Source organism: Pleurodeles waltl, chromosome 1_2 (assembly GCF_031143425.1).
Source record: "Pleurodeles waltl isolate 20211129_DDA chromosome 1_2, aPleWal1.hap1.20221129, whole genome shotgun sequence".
Classification (NCBI taxonomy): Eukaryota; Metazoa; Chordata; class Amphibia; order Caudata; family Salamandridae; genus Pleurodeles; species Pleurodeles waltl.
The window spans coordinates 194,182,156-194,198,080 of record NC_090437.1 but is presented as its reverse complement, the minus strand read 5'-3'; the positions used below and the strand labels follow the sequence as shown (position 1 = coordinate 194,198,080).

The following is a 15,925-nucleotide window of genomic DNA, read 5'->3' as shown; positions in this document are numbered from 1 at the left end:
CATCATAGATGGTTTTGCACCCTTTTATGCACTAAACCAAATATGATGCCATAAAGATGTATACCTTTTACACTTTACGTGATATTTTGCTACTGTATTATTGAAACTGTTTCTCAAAATCAACAATTACCCTGAAACTCTGTAAATAATGAGCCCAGTTAACCATCCCAGATACCTAATAAAAAAACAATTTCAGATCAGGCTTCCTTAAAACTTTCCTTCTCTCCTTTTTTCTTTTACTAAAGAGGGAGCCTTCTAGGCTATACTCGAGTTTTTCCTGTTAGTTTCAAAGAACATACAATTTGTAATAGAAACAAAATATTTGAGGTTTCCAAAAATGTTACACATTGCCATTTAGAGCACATACAGTGAGTAGCTGACACACCTATATTCTCTAATGAAATGGTGCATGGTTCAATAAAAACATGTACACCAAGATTTCTCTCACAGGACTACTGCGATACAATTTCTTATCTATGAGACCTGCAAGGTTAATGTAAGTAGAGGTCAGAAAGCCCTCATACCTTCCCATAGAAGAAGCCCTGAGATACCCTGAATTATCTATCTCCTTCTTCTAGTGGCATGCTCTCTATTCTGTGTGACAGAAAACTGTCAAGATGGTACCTCAGGACCCATTAACAAATACTATAAGGAAATGAAAATCGAGATATACTCCAGTCATCAGCATTTGTAGTATAGCACACCAAGTAGGAGTTATCTATGGATTTTGAAAAATTCTGTACGAATTACTTTTTGGTAGTCAGAATTTGAGATATGCCTAAGAGCTACATATATTCCGGATATCAATGCAGCCAGTGTAAGACAATCCCATCAATACTGATAGCTGTATCTGTATTAACCATCTCTCTGGGACAGTAATAGTAAGATGTTTTTAACAAAATCTGAACCAGGGGTCTGCTAGTATTACCAAGTGGTATCAACAAATATATGCAGTCTAACTCCAATCCAGAAACCTGCCATTAAGAGCACCAACCCTGCAATGTTTTTTTTTTTTTTCCTCGCTTGCTTTCCTCCCCTTGTTCCCCCTCGTGAGGCTGTTCCTGCCCTAGTGCCATAAAGTAACGAGTGTGACCTCAGGAGAAGTGGGAGGTTGGCGTCCGGATCTGACTACTTCCCTAAATCACAATTGGCTGGAATACTCAGAAGATCACTACATCATAGAGTCAAGTCAGAACTTTTGGTAGCTTTTCATTTAAACATTACCGGGGACAGTTGAGGGAGTGCCTTGTCACAGTTATGGAATACAGGTATCCTGTGCAGCTAATGGCTTCCAATTTTCAGGTACCCATATGTTCCTCAACAAGAAACACCCTGTGCAGCTATTGTCCCACACACTATTACGGGTCCACTGTAAATTGGGATGGCTCTCTTTGCCATTGCTAAAGTAATGTACAGCAAAAAGTACTCAATTTCTCATGCACAGAGTACAGATCTGATTGCCCCAGGCAAATAGACCAAGTTGCAAGTTTGAAGGCCTCCTACTAAGACTCATTGTTAGGCTATCGAATCCTGTTGAAATAATAAGGCTGAGATGGGGATTGTGCCTTGTTGAGTATCTGCACTTCATATGACCCTTCCTCTGTATTTACATCCATTACATCCTTCCTTGCAGGTGCATGCCAGATGGATATTGGAAGGGCTAAATAATTCTATATGTTGATATATTTAGATTGTATTTACTGTCGTGTGTGTCTTGGATTGCTCTGTTGGATCACAAGCAATGTCTCAATGATGCATGCTCTACCAAGATGTTTAAAGATCACTTAAAATAATAAACTTAGACCGCAGAAGTGTACAGAGATGTTTGTTAGTTTTTTTTAGTAATTTTAGCGATTATACATGACAGACTGTGAGAACGAGGATGTCTTGGAAAACATTGAACTGCCGTATAGTGTGGGTGGGGTGGGAGTGTGGGATTGTGTGACAATGCTTGCAACATGTTTATTGCTTTTTGTCTAAAAGAAAATGCAAAATCGAGATTTAAAAAGAAAAAAAACATTTAAAAGGTTTTGGAAGATTGTAGCAGAGATGCTAACAGTTCTGGTTCGCATTCTAAATCAATGTATAAGCTATACGCCACGTTTTATTTTCTTACCCCCAATTTACATGTGTTCGGCCTATTCTAGACCAAGTAGCAAGCACTTGCTATTAGGCTTTAGATTTGACCATTTATGAACCTTTTGACAGCCTGGTGGAGTATCTCTCCCCAGACAGGATTGGCAATGCCATTGTAGTAAGAGAATTTGAAGCTGTTCTTCATATATTTTTTACTGCATCCAAACTTGTTGCTTGTTTTCTTGTCCATTTTCGCACATGTGAGCATGTTTCCCTCGGAGCTCATCCAGACTGGCCAGGGAGGTACACGAGCTTGCAGCAGCGTCACATTTGTCCCTTAGAACTCAGCAAGGCAGAAGAAGCAATTGCCTGTACATGTGCTTGGCCCCATGTTTGTTAAGATCACTTATCCAGATTGCAAGCAGTTTAGATTTTATTATGGAGAACGTATTGTTTCGCATTTGTATAGCACTAACTACCCCTTTGTGGGAACTAAAGCTGTTATCCACACAGGTAGCACACTAAGCACAGTGTGGGATGGAATTAGCAATATGACCATTTCCTGAGTAAAAAAACAAGAATAAAATTCGTATTACCTGCTCCTGCTATAGCCTGAACCTAAAAAGAAAAGCAGGTTCTCGTGCGAACCTCGTAATAGTCATGTCATTTCTTTGTGTTCAGTTGAGGGAGGGATGTCTGCGATTCTTCCGCCCTTAGCTTTTCTAACAATCACTATAAAAACATGGATAGCGGTGTATGCCTGACTTAGTTACAGTTAGTCTTTCTCATGCAGTAAGTGTTACCCCTTTCTGTGGCGTGTACAGTTTTGTTCCCAGATCTGCTAGATAAACTGAGCGTTAAGTAGCCGAGAAAATGGTGATTGCTTGCATGCGAGACAATTCCTACCTAGAGAAGTAAAGAGGAAATTGACACTGTACAAAGATTTACTGTATTTTCCGAACCCATCTTAGAGTCGGTTGACTTCATTAAGAGTGGCCAAGGTACGTCCCCAGATCTGTGTACCATAAAATGGTGGTGTTGCAGAAGGACCAAACTGTATACACAAATGACTGCTCTATTTTCGGGCAGTGAAAAGGAGAAGGCTTGTAGTTGTGCTTGTCCCTCTAGCACCAGAGCAGACTAGCTGAATGCTAGTCAAATTGGGTCCCTCAGCCTCCTGTGGAAGGCCGGTTCCCTTCCCACTTCTTGGGGCCACACAGGGGCAGCACCGGTGGTAGTTCCATATTGTGAGCGATGATCACTTTGTGAAGGGCCATGTCATAGTGTGATCATTAAGTGCATCTCTCTGCAATCTCAGTAAGGATTACACCTTTGTTAATAGTAGCTCATCCTTCTTCGCATTCCTGCACTTGTGGGCAGTCTAAGTAAGTGGTGTACTTCTGGAACGAATCCTGTCACCAATGTCTGGGTACAGGTACATCTCAACAAGACTTCAATCTTTGTAAAGTTCAATTCCCAACAGTTATCACCTAGGCTACTTTAGTAGTAATGTACGGAACCAGCATTTCAGTCCAGGCATCGTCTATTTATTCAGGTGAACCATGACCAATAATAGATCTCTGCCATTGATCATCAAGCACTTACGAACCCATTCATCCAGGGCAGGCTTCTAGTTAAACAGTGCCCTGGGTGGAACACAAATTAGCAGATCCTATGAACCCATATGCATGTCATACCCTCAGGGCTCAGTGTACGAAAAAGTAGCACCAGAACTACATTTCATACACACAGAACAATTACAGTACAGTCAACAACAGTGCACGCTCTACTTGCAAACACAGAACAGGTACAGCAAAGAGAGCCTTGAAATCTCCTTTCGCACATACACAGATTAGGTATAATACAGGTAGAAGCAGTACTCCATTCATACATAGGAGACACGGTGAAGGCAAGCAGCAGAGTAATCTTATCTTCATAACTCATGCTAGTAGTCCATCCTTCCTTTTTAGGGTCGAGCGCAAGCACTCTGGCCCCTGTTGGAATCTCTCTGTGGGCTTTTAATCACACCCATCAGTTTGGTTGCATACTTCAGGCCTTTTCCTGTGTTTAGCCCTCCTCAAGAGTACCAGTAAACTACAAAAAATATACGAGGCTTTGTATTTTCCGCATGGCTTCTGGACTATTTTTTCTTTTTATTTACTACACAGGCGATCTTGACGGGCAGTAGTCAAGTGCTTTGCATGACATCAACCCTTTACACGGATAATTGCACTTTTGCAGATAAGTTTGACTGCTAGCAAACTTCTGTTTCCTTTTGTCTCCTTCAAGCTCATGTTGGTCGTCGGCTCGCTTATGTGAAACTGTTTTACTTTTCATTTTCAGTTTATGTGGCAAGAGAAGTCCAGGTAGGAGTTTCCATTGCAAATGCATGTTTGATTTTGTCGCACACTTCAATTTTTTTAGTTGGGCCTTTTCATGTCAGAGCTGCAGTTACCAGAATGTGCAGCCTTCAGAAGACAGCAAATTGAACAATAGCAAATGGGACGTTTGTGACACCTGTTACTAACGGTGCTTACAAACAGTAAAAGTGTGATAAGTAGTGATATACAAAAAAGGCAAGTTATTAGAAACTAATATTTTATCTCGTATGCATATTCACATCACAGTAACAAAATGCTGCTTATCTAGGCTAGATGTAGCACTGAAAGTTATCAAGTAAAGGTTGCCTCTTAAACCCATCTGTAAAATAAAAAACTGAATTCAGAAGAGACCGACAAAAAACGGGACTAAGGGCGCTCAGTGATGTTCAACATGTTATTTGCAGCTTCAGCACTTATAAGAGTGCAGATTTGTGATGAAGTAAGCTACCGTGCCCCTCCTTTAAAGCTTCTATGATTAGGGACACTTGCATAAGGTAAACAAGCCATAAAGCAACAGAAAGAAATGCACTCCACTGCAGGAAGAACATAAGAATTTAGAGTCTATACCTAAATAAAATTCAGTCAGATTTGCCTGGAACTGAACCTTTAGGCCAGCCGATTAGGAAAATGGCTGCAGTTAAAATTGCACTAACCTGCTAAGGCTATAATCTCCATTCAACCTCAGCTAGAGGACACCGATGCTTTACAGCTGCCTACAGGCGAGAGACTAGCAGAGGGTGGCAAAGTGATAAATATCCACAAATGACAAAGGGTCTTTTCTCAAAGGCTAGGCAGAAAACCTTGTCCCCCTCTTCTGCAGAGGCCAACTCCTTAATAGCAACCGTCAGTTACTCACTGACCCGGTCACCACTTGCTTCTCCTAGAATGTACTATGCAGCGAAGACCCGGATAAAGTGGTTGTACTCACCATAGCCACCCTAGGGGGAAAAGTCAATGTGGTCAGCCTCAAAAAGAGAGGCAGTTGAGACCTCGTTTAGTATTCTGCAAAACTGAACTTTGACACATGCATCACCAAAATTATTTGTGGTACTTTTTTCCCCCACTGTTCTTTCTTCCCAAACCCTGTCCCTATTGTGTAATGTACCCAGTTTTGTGAGCCTGCTTGGATAGAGACTGCATTGTTTGCTGTTTCTGACATGTGCAAAAGGGCCCTGGGTGGCCAGTCCCCTCTGTTCATCCATGCAAATTCTGATATATTATTCCAGATTTATTTCAATGTATTATCTCACCTGTTCATCCATCCAGGCAATCATTCACTTCACTTATCCGTGCACGCACCTAATCGCACACCAATTCATCCACTCGCCATCTATACACACTTTGCCTCATGCTTGCATTAAGTCACATATCTGTCTTCATAGCAACACATAGATCATCAACCACTTAGAAAGCACATTTCTTAACAAAACGCCAGGCTTATTGGCTTGGTCAGTGCTGTTGTAAGTTGCAAACACCAATGCAATGCCTAAGTAACAACTTTGGAAAGATGTGCTAGGTTAGCTTACTTTTCTTAGGTCACAGCCCACCAGACAGCATAGCTGTATGGTTTGCTAAAGAAATCTTGCGGCCTTTCAGAAAGTTGCTCTAGGAATGCATCCTGCCCATTGATTACCATTGGATTTGTGGTGTGAAACTCACATTTTCGAGTTTTCTATTTGCTGGGTTTATTTGCTTTAGGCTATCTAGGTTCAGTTTGTCCCTCCTTTTGCCTAAACCATATTTAGTGTATCCTTCCACAAACTCCATTTCTGTAAACAGGCCTTTAAGTTTTCTTCTTATCTTGTCACACTTGCTTTGTTTTGGAAACAGCCCTTTCTACGGGGTTGCCCCTGTCTTTTTGGCTTCTGACCTCCTGTTTTTAATCCTGTGCTGAATTTCGTTTTTGCAGGTTTTGGGAATCTGGGCACTTTACCACTGATGACCAGTGCTTAAGTGCAAATGCTTTCTGTCTAAATGGTATTGGTGATTGGCTTACCCATGATTGTCATATTTGATTTACAAGTAAGTCCCTAGTATAGTGCACTTGGTGTGCCCAGAGCTTGCAAATCAAATGCTACCAGTGGGCCTGCAGCACTAATGGTGCCACCACACACGAGTAGCCCTGTAAATAGGTCTCAGACTTGCCATTGCAGTGTCTGTGTGCATTTGTAACTGCCAGTCCGACCTGGCAAGTGTACCCACTTGCAGGCCCAAACCTTCCCTTTTACTACATTTAAGTCACCCCTAAGGTAGGCCCAAGGCAGTCCCATGGGCAGGGTGCAGTATATTTAAATGGTAGGACATGTACTGGTGTGTTTTACGTGCCCTGATAGTGAAATACTGCTAAATTTGTTTTTCACTATTGCAAAGCCTATCTCTCCCATAGGGTAACATGGGGATTGCCTTGAAATATCTCAACTTTTATTTCCCATTGGGAGCAGACAGAGATGAGGGGTTTGGGGTCTCTGAACTCACAATTTAAAAATACGTTGTTTGGCGAAGTTGGCTTTTAAATTGTACGTTTGAAAATGCCACTTTTAGAAAGTGGAATTTTTTCTTGCTTAACCATTCTATGCCTCTGCCTGGCTGTGGAATACACGTCTGAGTCAGGATGACAGTTGGGCTGTTTGTGAAGTCACTCTAGACAGTCGCACAAAGGAAGCGGAGGTGTGCCGTACATATCCTGATGGGTCTTCCTGGGCTAGAATGGTGGGAGGAGCTGACACTTGCACCTGAATAGGGTGTGTCTGTCCTTATACAAAGCAGTCTTGAACTGCCTGAAATGTGTCTGGGACCAGGGCAGGAAAGGCTGGGTCTTGTGCACTTCAAAGACTTTTGTTTGAAGTTTGCCTACTTCAAAGGCAGAAATGAGAATAAGTACTGGACCTCTGAGACCACAACTTTAGAACACTTCTGGACTGAGGACATTCTGCCAGAAAGAAGAGCTAGATGTAGGAGGAACTGCCACTCTGCCGGTTGCTTTACTGTGCTGGCCTGCTGCTTTCAAAAGACTCTGTGCTTGCCTCCTGTGAGAAGTCTCAACAATATCAAAAACTTCATCTGCCAGCACCTGGGCTGTCTTGCTGAGAGTCCTGACTTGCCAAGTGGTGCCAAGTCCAGTTCCTGGGGAGTGGGTTCTGGTGAAACCAAGTACCTAGACTCCAGAGTGACTTTGGAACTGGCGCCGCTGGCTGACTCCGCGCCGCTGCCTACACCGAAGCCGTGGTCCCCGCTGAGTGCAACGACCAACACCACAGGCCGACACTGCTGCAGTGCCTCCGAAGTCCTGCCACAGTGTGAGTCCTCAGTGCTGTCACCGACATCCGTGACACCTGACTCCTCCGCAGTACCTGTGGCCCCGTGGTGTGACTGCAACACTGCGAACTTGACACCCCGCGTCTTGACCTGCTGGATTCCTCAACCCTGCAGGATCGTAAAGAACCGATGCCTTGCCAGCAACACTGCATCACCTCCCCAATTACCGTATGGAACCGCCGCCGCATCTTCCCTGCCTAGCAGTAAGGAACCGACGCCACGCCCCCCAGTAGCTCTAAGGAACCGACACTGCACCGGCTCCAGCGACGCCTCACCACACTGATTCCGTGCATCGTCTTTGTTTCCTCATCGTTTTCAAAGCTACTATGCCTGGGGTCCGGATGACTTTGTGACCGGCCTGCACTCCCTTGCGAGTGGCGTCATACTTTTGGGAATGACTGTCAACGACATTGTGATAGCACTAGTTGGAGCTATTGTGTTTCTAAGTGCTTTATTGAGATTTAATCTTTGAAAAATTCATATGTTTGCTTGTGCATGTTGGATTTTTGTCATGTTGGTCTTGGTTTATTCAGATAAATATTGGCTATATTTCTACACTGGTGTGGAGTACTTTCGTGGTGTTTTCACTGTTACTGCTTGTGTGCAAATACTCTGTACATTGCCTCTGCAATAAGCCTGACTGCTCGTGCCAAGCTACCAACGTGGTGAGCAGGGGATTTCTTAGCTGTGACTCCCTTACCCTGACTGAGATAAGGGTCTCTACTTGGACAGGGAGCAAACCACTGCCAACTAGAGACCCTATTTCTAACGCTGTGCAATCAAAGGCAGAGGTCAGGTGCTGTCTTCCAAAGGTGCTTGTTTACTTTTCTTTCTCTGACTTTGAAGTAAGAGGATTTATGTGACAGTCTTGCTGGATACAGCAGGTAGGAAAGAGTTTTCTAGCACACAACAACATTTAAATTAACTGTGTAAGCTTTTCAACATATATCAGAATTAGAAACACAAGTGAAGCAATTTTTTTGTTATTTCTGAAGTGTGTTGGAAACAAGTACTTTAATATAACCAAAACAAATTACACCAGGTGATGCAATTTCCATACATTTTTGCTTGTGTACTGTTTAGTTTTATTAGTAAAACTGTATGCCTGTGGAAATGTAATGGTGATTTCAATTGAAAATGTGTTGTCAAATGGCAGTGCACTACCATACCATCCATACTCCACTACACCACTCCACTGCAGTCTACTCTGCACCAATCCACTTTACAGCATACCACTGCCCTCTGCACCACTCCTCTCTACACCATCGCACTCTATGCTACTACACCCCTCCTCCATACCACTCTACTCTGCACCACTGCACTCTACACCACTCAAGTCTAAGCCACACAAATTTACTGTGCACAACTCCACTGTACTTTATAGCACTCAATGCCAGTGCACTCTACGTCAATGCACTTTACATTTTAACACTCAACTCTATGCTCCTACACTCTTCCACTCTAATCTGCACCATTACACTCTATGCCACTTTACTCTGCCATTACACTCTATGCAACTGCACTGTACCCTGCACCACTCTACTCTGCCACTCCACTCTGAAACAATATACTCCGACACTGTGCCACTGATTCTACACCACTGTACTTTTAACCACTGCAACCTATGCCACTGCTCTCTGCTCTGCATCAGTGTGCTCTAATCTGATGTTCTCTTCACTACTCTACTCCACTCTGACACGCTACTCTGCAACATAGCACACCCTGCCACTCTAATTACTGCACTCTATGGCACTATGCTACTCTAAACCACTATGCCACTGCACTCTGCCACTCGACCATATTCAGCACTCTAGGCCACTTGACTCTACTGTGCCACTGTCCTCCTCATCACTCAACTCTATGCCACTGCACTCCGCAACACTCCAATGCTACTAGACCAGACCAGCCAACGGCATTCCACTGTATACCACTCTACGCAACTCCACACTATGCCACTCTGAAACAGGACACACACTGCCATTCCACAACACTCTACTCTTTGCCATTCTACTCTATGCCACTAACTTTTAGGCATGCTGAACAGCAGCCACACTGTTTACAACATGGATAAACCACAGTGGCAGAGCCAACAGCTCCTGCATAAGTGAGACCTACTGGCTTTGCCAGTGTTTGTTTCAGTTGTTTCTATTTTACCACAATGTGAAATTAAGTTGCACTTGCTTGGTTGATGTACACCATGGATTTAACATTTGTATTTAATATTATGTTACCATTTTTATGTATAATTGTGTGTGTATACTCATGGAGGAAGTGGAATTCTTACTGACATTCACGTACCTTTTGAGTAATTTAGTTTTATAGAACTTTTACAACTGTATTACATTCTTATCTCGTAAATTTGCAGGTTTATTGAGGTCATCTTGATTTTTAACCCCTACAGTGCCTTGGACGAGGTGGGGAGACTTGGGGGAACATAGAATAGCAAAACAAGTGTTATTGCCCCTTGTCTTTCTCTACATTTTTTTCCTTCCAAATATAAGAGTGTGTGTAAAAAAGACGTCTATTTGAGAAATGCTCTGTAATTCACATGCTAGTAAGGGCACCCCGGAATTCAGAGATGTGCACATAACCACTGCCCCTCAACACCTTATCTTGTGCCCATTTTGGAAATACAAAGGTTTTCTTGATAGCTATTTTTCACTCTTTATATTTCAGCAAATGAATTTCTGTATACCTGGTATAGAATGAAACCCACTGCAGGGTGCAGCTCATTTATTGGCTCTGGGTACCTAGGGTTCTTGATGAACCTACAAGCCCTAAATATGCCCGCAACCAGAAGAGTCCAGCAGACGTAACGGTATATTGCTTTAAAAAATCTGACATTGCAGGAAAAAGTTAGAGTAAAACGTAGAGAAAAATTGCTGTTTTTTTTCACCTCAATTTCAATATTATTTTTTTCAGTTGTTATTTTCTGTAGGAAACCCTTGTAGGATCTACACAAATTACCCCCTGCTGAATTCAGAATTTTGTCTACTTTTCAGAAATTTTTAGGTTTCTGGGATCCAGCATTGGTTTCACGCCCATTTCTGTCAATGACTGGAAGGAGGCTGAAAGCACAAAAAAAAAAAAAAAAAAATCACAAAAATGGGGTATGTCCCAGTAAAATGCCAAATTTGTGTTGAAAAATTGGGTTTTCTGATTCAAGTCTGCCTGTTCCTGAAAGCTGGGAAGCTGGTGATTTTAGCACCGCAAACCCTTTGTTGATGCCATTTTCAGGGAAAAAAACAAAAGCCTTCTTCTGCAGCCACCTTTACCAATTTGTTTGAAAAAAAACAAAATTTTCACTGTATTTTGAATAATTTCTTGCCCTCCTCCAGGGGGAACCCACAAAGTCTGGGTACCTCTAGAATCCCTAGGATGTTGGAAAAAAAGGATGCAAATTTGGCTTGGCTAGCTTATGTGGACAAAAAGTTATGAGGGCCTAAGCGCGAACTGCCCCAAATAGCCAAAAAAAGGCCTGGTACAGGAGGGGGGAAAAGGCCTGGCAGCGAAGGGGTTAAATAGTATTTACTGGGCTTTTTTTTTTTTTAAATGGATGCATCTCTAAAGATAATCTCACAAGTATTGTGTTGTATCCGTTTTCTTATTTAGAATGTTAGTCAACAAATGAGATGATTAGATTATTCTCTCTCTCTCTCTCTCTCTCGCTCTCTCCCCCCCCCCTCCCCCCTCTTCTTCCCCCCCCCCTCTTCCCCCCCCCCCCCCCCCCCCCAATTGATCTCCGTCCTGCTAGGTCTCAGATCCAGCAGTAATTGAAACCCGTCCCTATATTCATGTACCTAAATGTACAGGCAAAAACACAGATTTCTCAAAAATGACTGTAATTATTATATTTCAAGGTGATTAGTTTCTCCAATGTAGTTTCTGTTAGTTTTAATATATTTTATTTTACATTCCCTAAGAGAACATTCGTTTTTTCAATGCAGCATGGTTCTCACAGTGAATGGACTACCACTTGGTATCTGTGTGAGTTCAGATTGTGGGTGAGCATTCATGACAGGGCATGATTAGGAATGCTTGAGACAATGTGGGTTTCTCTCCATGCCTACCAGTTGGTCACAAAGATGTTCATATTACATGTTCCTCCAATCCTTGGCCTCTCAGCAGAGTGATGGTCACAAATGCGAATTGTAATATTTTATACGAAAGAGTGTGATGGTTGTATACATAGTTGTTGAAATATTGCAGGAACCAAAGTAAAAAGAAAATTCTGTGTTTACAGGTGAGGATGGTGAGAGAGATTGTGTGTGTGAATGGGTTTAAGAGGTAACACAAGAAAATACATGCTGCAATAAAGAGGGAAAACACTGATGAAGAGGATGGAGATTGGGTGAGCTATACAGTTGAAGAATTCCAAAAATATACTTAGGTAAAAAAGGTGCAAGTGTCTAACGGCGGCAAATAGTGTGAAGGGGAGAACGGCAATTACCGAGATACTCCGAAGCACACTACTCCTTCGACAGATCGTAGTCATTTTTAACTGTCTCGTACTTTCAGAGATGAAACATTTTCAATTTTAATTTTTCTCAAAAAAATCATTGTTAATATTTTTTCTGATATTTCTAGCTAGCCCTGTCGAAGCCAATACGTCTGGCCCGTTGCAATTGCAGGTTCTTTGGTACTTTACATTTGTAGATGCATTATCATAAAATTCAGGAGCACCCGAATACTGACCGGGAGTTCGCTGCGTGAAGCACAGGATTTTAGTTCACATGTTTCAGCCATCCATTATTCACCGTTCACAGAGTCTGGAAAATATTCCTAGACTGGTTTCTAAAACACGACCCTTGTATAAACAAACCCTTTTCATTCTTCTTAAAGCACTGGGTGGTGTTGCGTGGAATATGCAAAGCTCCTGCTGGACGGACCAAATTGTGTGCGGCCTGCGGTCGTTGGTGCTGTTTCCCGATAGAAGTTCGCGCCACCTCTTCGAGAAGAGACAAAAAGATGTACGTCCACGTGACATGCTTTCAGTTGGTCGCCCACACCCCTTTAATTATTTTCCGTCCGTGCTCGCGCAGCACACCGGCTGGCGAGGGGGTCTAGGGCGGGGCAGCCTAACCGACAGGTCAGTGCCCGTGTCTGTTTGAAGGCGCGTGCTGTTTGCGTCACCGAAAGAGAGGGTGGGCTGGCGGGTGTTGTCGTTGGGGTGACGTCATTGTTTTGAATCGCCCGGTGGGGGAGGGGTGAAGATGGAGAGGAGGCGGCGGAAGCGGCAGCAGCACCGGCGGATGGGCGCCCGCCACTGACAGTGGGTATGATCTCGGGGGCGGGGAATTGAGCAGGTACTGACTGCGAGGTGCCTGCCCCTCATGCCCTTTGTATTTATGCCGACTAGTGCAGCGGTTTCCCTGGTGACCCCCGCCACCGAGGAGACGAGCTGTCCCTGCCGCAACTAAATACCCCGGCCGCCGTGTATATGCAGATGTTTGGGAAGCATAAAATGGATCTTTCAGAAAGAGGGCAAATTTCCACTTTCGTTAAGGAGTACATTTGAAAGGATGGATGAACTGTATTTTACGCCTGACAAAAAAACTATTGTCTTCCTGCTAAATGGGGGAGCTGCAGCGTATAAGCATCTAGACCATCATCAACAGTCTCCATTTCTGTGTGGTGTTTGAGGTTGATTTTAATCTCCATATGAGGTTAAGTAAGCAGGAGACTCGTCACATCCCGGAGCGCGGTCTTACTTTGGTACAGTCCCAAATGTATCGGGCCAAAAGCCCCAAACCTCCCTTATGCAGTTTTAAACCCTGAGATCATATCGGTACCCACCAGTGCTTCCTCTACTGTAAGAAAGGAGCATGGTGTGGCTGAGTTGGGGGCATCTCTTATGTTCGAAGATCTGTTGGACTATGTAATAATAAATGATATGTTAAATGATTTGTAGCTCTAAAATACCACTTCGAAAAATTATTTTATTTCAGCCTAAAATCATCTTGCCTGCCTGACTCCCGTAAATCTATACCTGTGCAATTAATTAGGCTTTTTTTAGGTATATATGTGTTTATTCAGTAACCCATTCTGTTTCTAGGAATCTCAAAAGCAATTCAAATTACAACATACTGTATTTTTGTGGAAGACTCAGGGGTGTGGAATGTATTACAATATCTACTTGTGCATGGGACAGGCTGCTTCCTAAATCTACTTGCCCTGTAAAAATATCTACTTGTCCCTTTGGTTCCATGTAGTGCGGTGACAAATTATGGCAGCAATCTCATTATGTAAGAGCTCTGATAATAGCCTTTCTGATTATGCCAGGACTATTACCATAGTAGGGCTTGAATACTTGCAATTTCAATCCCTACTATAGCAATTTCCTCATTTTGCCACCTTTCCGCAGAGCTTCATACCGGGGCTGGAGGAAGCAGTAAGCAATAGTTCCAGGGCTGGAATGCCTTTGAGTCTGCAAACTTACTAAGTTGCATATTTTAAGGATTTTCACCAGTTTTTCTCTAATCTTTTCCCACAATAACAAAGGTTAGAAATGTACTCCTGACAATGGCAGAAGTAGAACTTCTTCCAGCGTTGAGGAAAAAAGTGTTTGGAGGGAAAGTGGACTTGTACACGTTCAGTAGATTTTCACTTGAGCAAATCTACGCATGCATATCTTCCCATGCTAAAATACAGTTCACAAATATTTTATAGGGGTACGATTTCCTGGTATACTTCTTGTGAATTCATGAAAGCCACTAATTCAAAGACATATACCATGGGTGCACTTCTGTGACTTTCTTTAAGAATTGGGTCCCTAACTAGGTCTGGTGTTAACAAAGAAAATTTGTTTTTATTGGACTTCTATTTCTCTATCGGCTGGCTTTACTGTGAGTGATCGCATTCTGCTCTTCCACAAGGAGCATATTGGCACACAAATTAGTTTTCTTCTCTGTTAGGAACTACGGTGGCAATCAGTGGCGTAACGAAACTGGAAGGGGCCCCTTTGCAAAGAACATGGAGGGGCCCCCCTCTCCAGACTAACTCAGGGCAGGTGCTGTGCTGATGGGACCCCTGGAGGGGGGCTGAGGGACCTTTGTTATACCACTGGTAGCAATGTGTGCTTTTAGAGATCAAAAACTTTTTTTGTTTTTGGCAGCGTTTGTTACAATGGTGAGGGTCTGGCAACTCCCACATAAGTAATAAAACGCATGTCAAAACAAGACACGCAATGATGAAACGAAAAGACTCACAAAAATGTCGGTTCGGTTGGCTTTGCCAGTGCTTGTTTATTTTTATGCTTCCCATAATCTTGTCGAAAATGGTTACACTGATTTTCCATCAGGAATAGTTTTGGAAATACTAGCATGCATCAACACATTTTACTAAATGACTGCTTCAAGAAATAGCCCCTAAAATTTCATTGTAGCGAAACCTTTTTTCCCTAGGTGCATTTGTTTCTGAACGTTTTATTTTAAAAGCAAAGAACCCTCACTCTTGCCTACAAGTTTTTGCAAACATCTGCATCAAATCAGAGAGCATTCTGGGAGCATTTTACTTAGCCTCATATTCTGAAACCTTTCAAACATCTGTGTACGCTTTTTTTTTTCCCCGCTGGCATCCCGGTCAGTAGTGCAATGTGACCTTAAAACATTTATTTACAGCACTCAACCTAATAATGAAGGCTTTGAATTAATGAACCATAAATACAAGTACAAACAGTATTAACATATGAACACACATTACCTCAACTGCAGACATTTCCTCTCTCTGTAAACTGGCAGCCAAAGGGTTTGTGCTGCAGAGGGTTGGGCCTACTTGTCCCAAGGACAAAATAAACATGAAAACGTGTTCCCCTTGACCCCAAACAAGATGGGCGTCGGGCGATAGGAATTCCACATCCCTGAAGACTCTAATATAACACCTCAGTTCTTTTGTCAGAGTATATGATCTGGTCCAATCTTTACAGATTAACCAAAATTGTTAATTATTGCACTTTTGCACTAACTTCATTGAAATTAACCATAAAACAATTTTACAATGGTCTTTTGCAGCAAATGATAGGTATTTGGAATCTGTTTTTTCTATTTAAGGTACACAGCTAACATGACGGTTAAGAGTTTGCTCTATAATGTATTTTGATCCAGAGTTAAGGAACCTATTTTTGATGTTTCATTTTAATCAATTAAAATTTACAG

The 15,925-nt window shown here is 42.5% G+C and overlaps 1 protein-coding gene across 5 annotated transcripts in view; it reads left to right on the top strand.

The window, feature by feature from the left end:
- Positions 1–15,925, top strand: part of RNF38 (ring finger protein 38) — a 724,979-nt gene that overhangs the window by 268,301 nt on the left and 440,753 nt on the right. The window contains exon 1 of one of the 5 annotated variants that reach the window (XM_069237731.1): positions 12,685–12,861. The exons of 1 other annotated variant lie outside the window; for it this stretch is intronic. The gene's annotated coding sequence lies outside the window, so the exon portion shown is untranslated. Of the gene's footprint in view, positions 1–12,684; positions 12,862–12,958; positions 13,079–15,925 lie in introns of those variants that run through there. 3 more of the 5 variants (XM_069237718.1, XM_069237726.1, XM_069237740.1) reach the window with 3 other exon arrangements.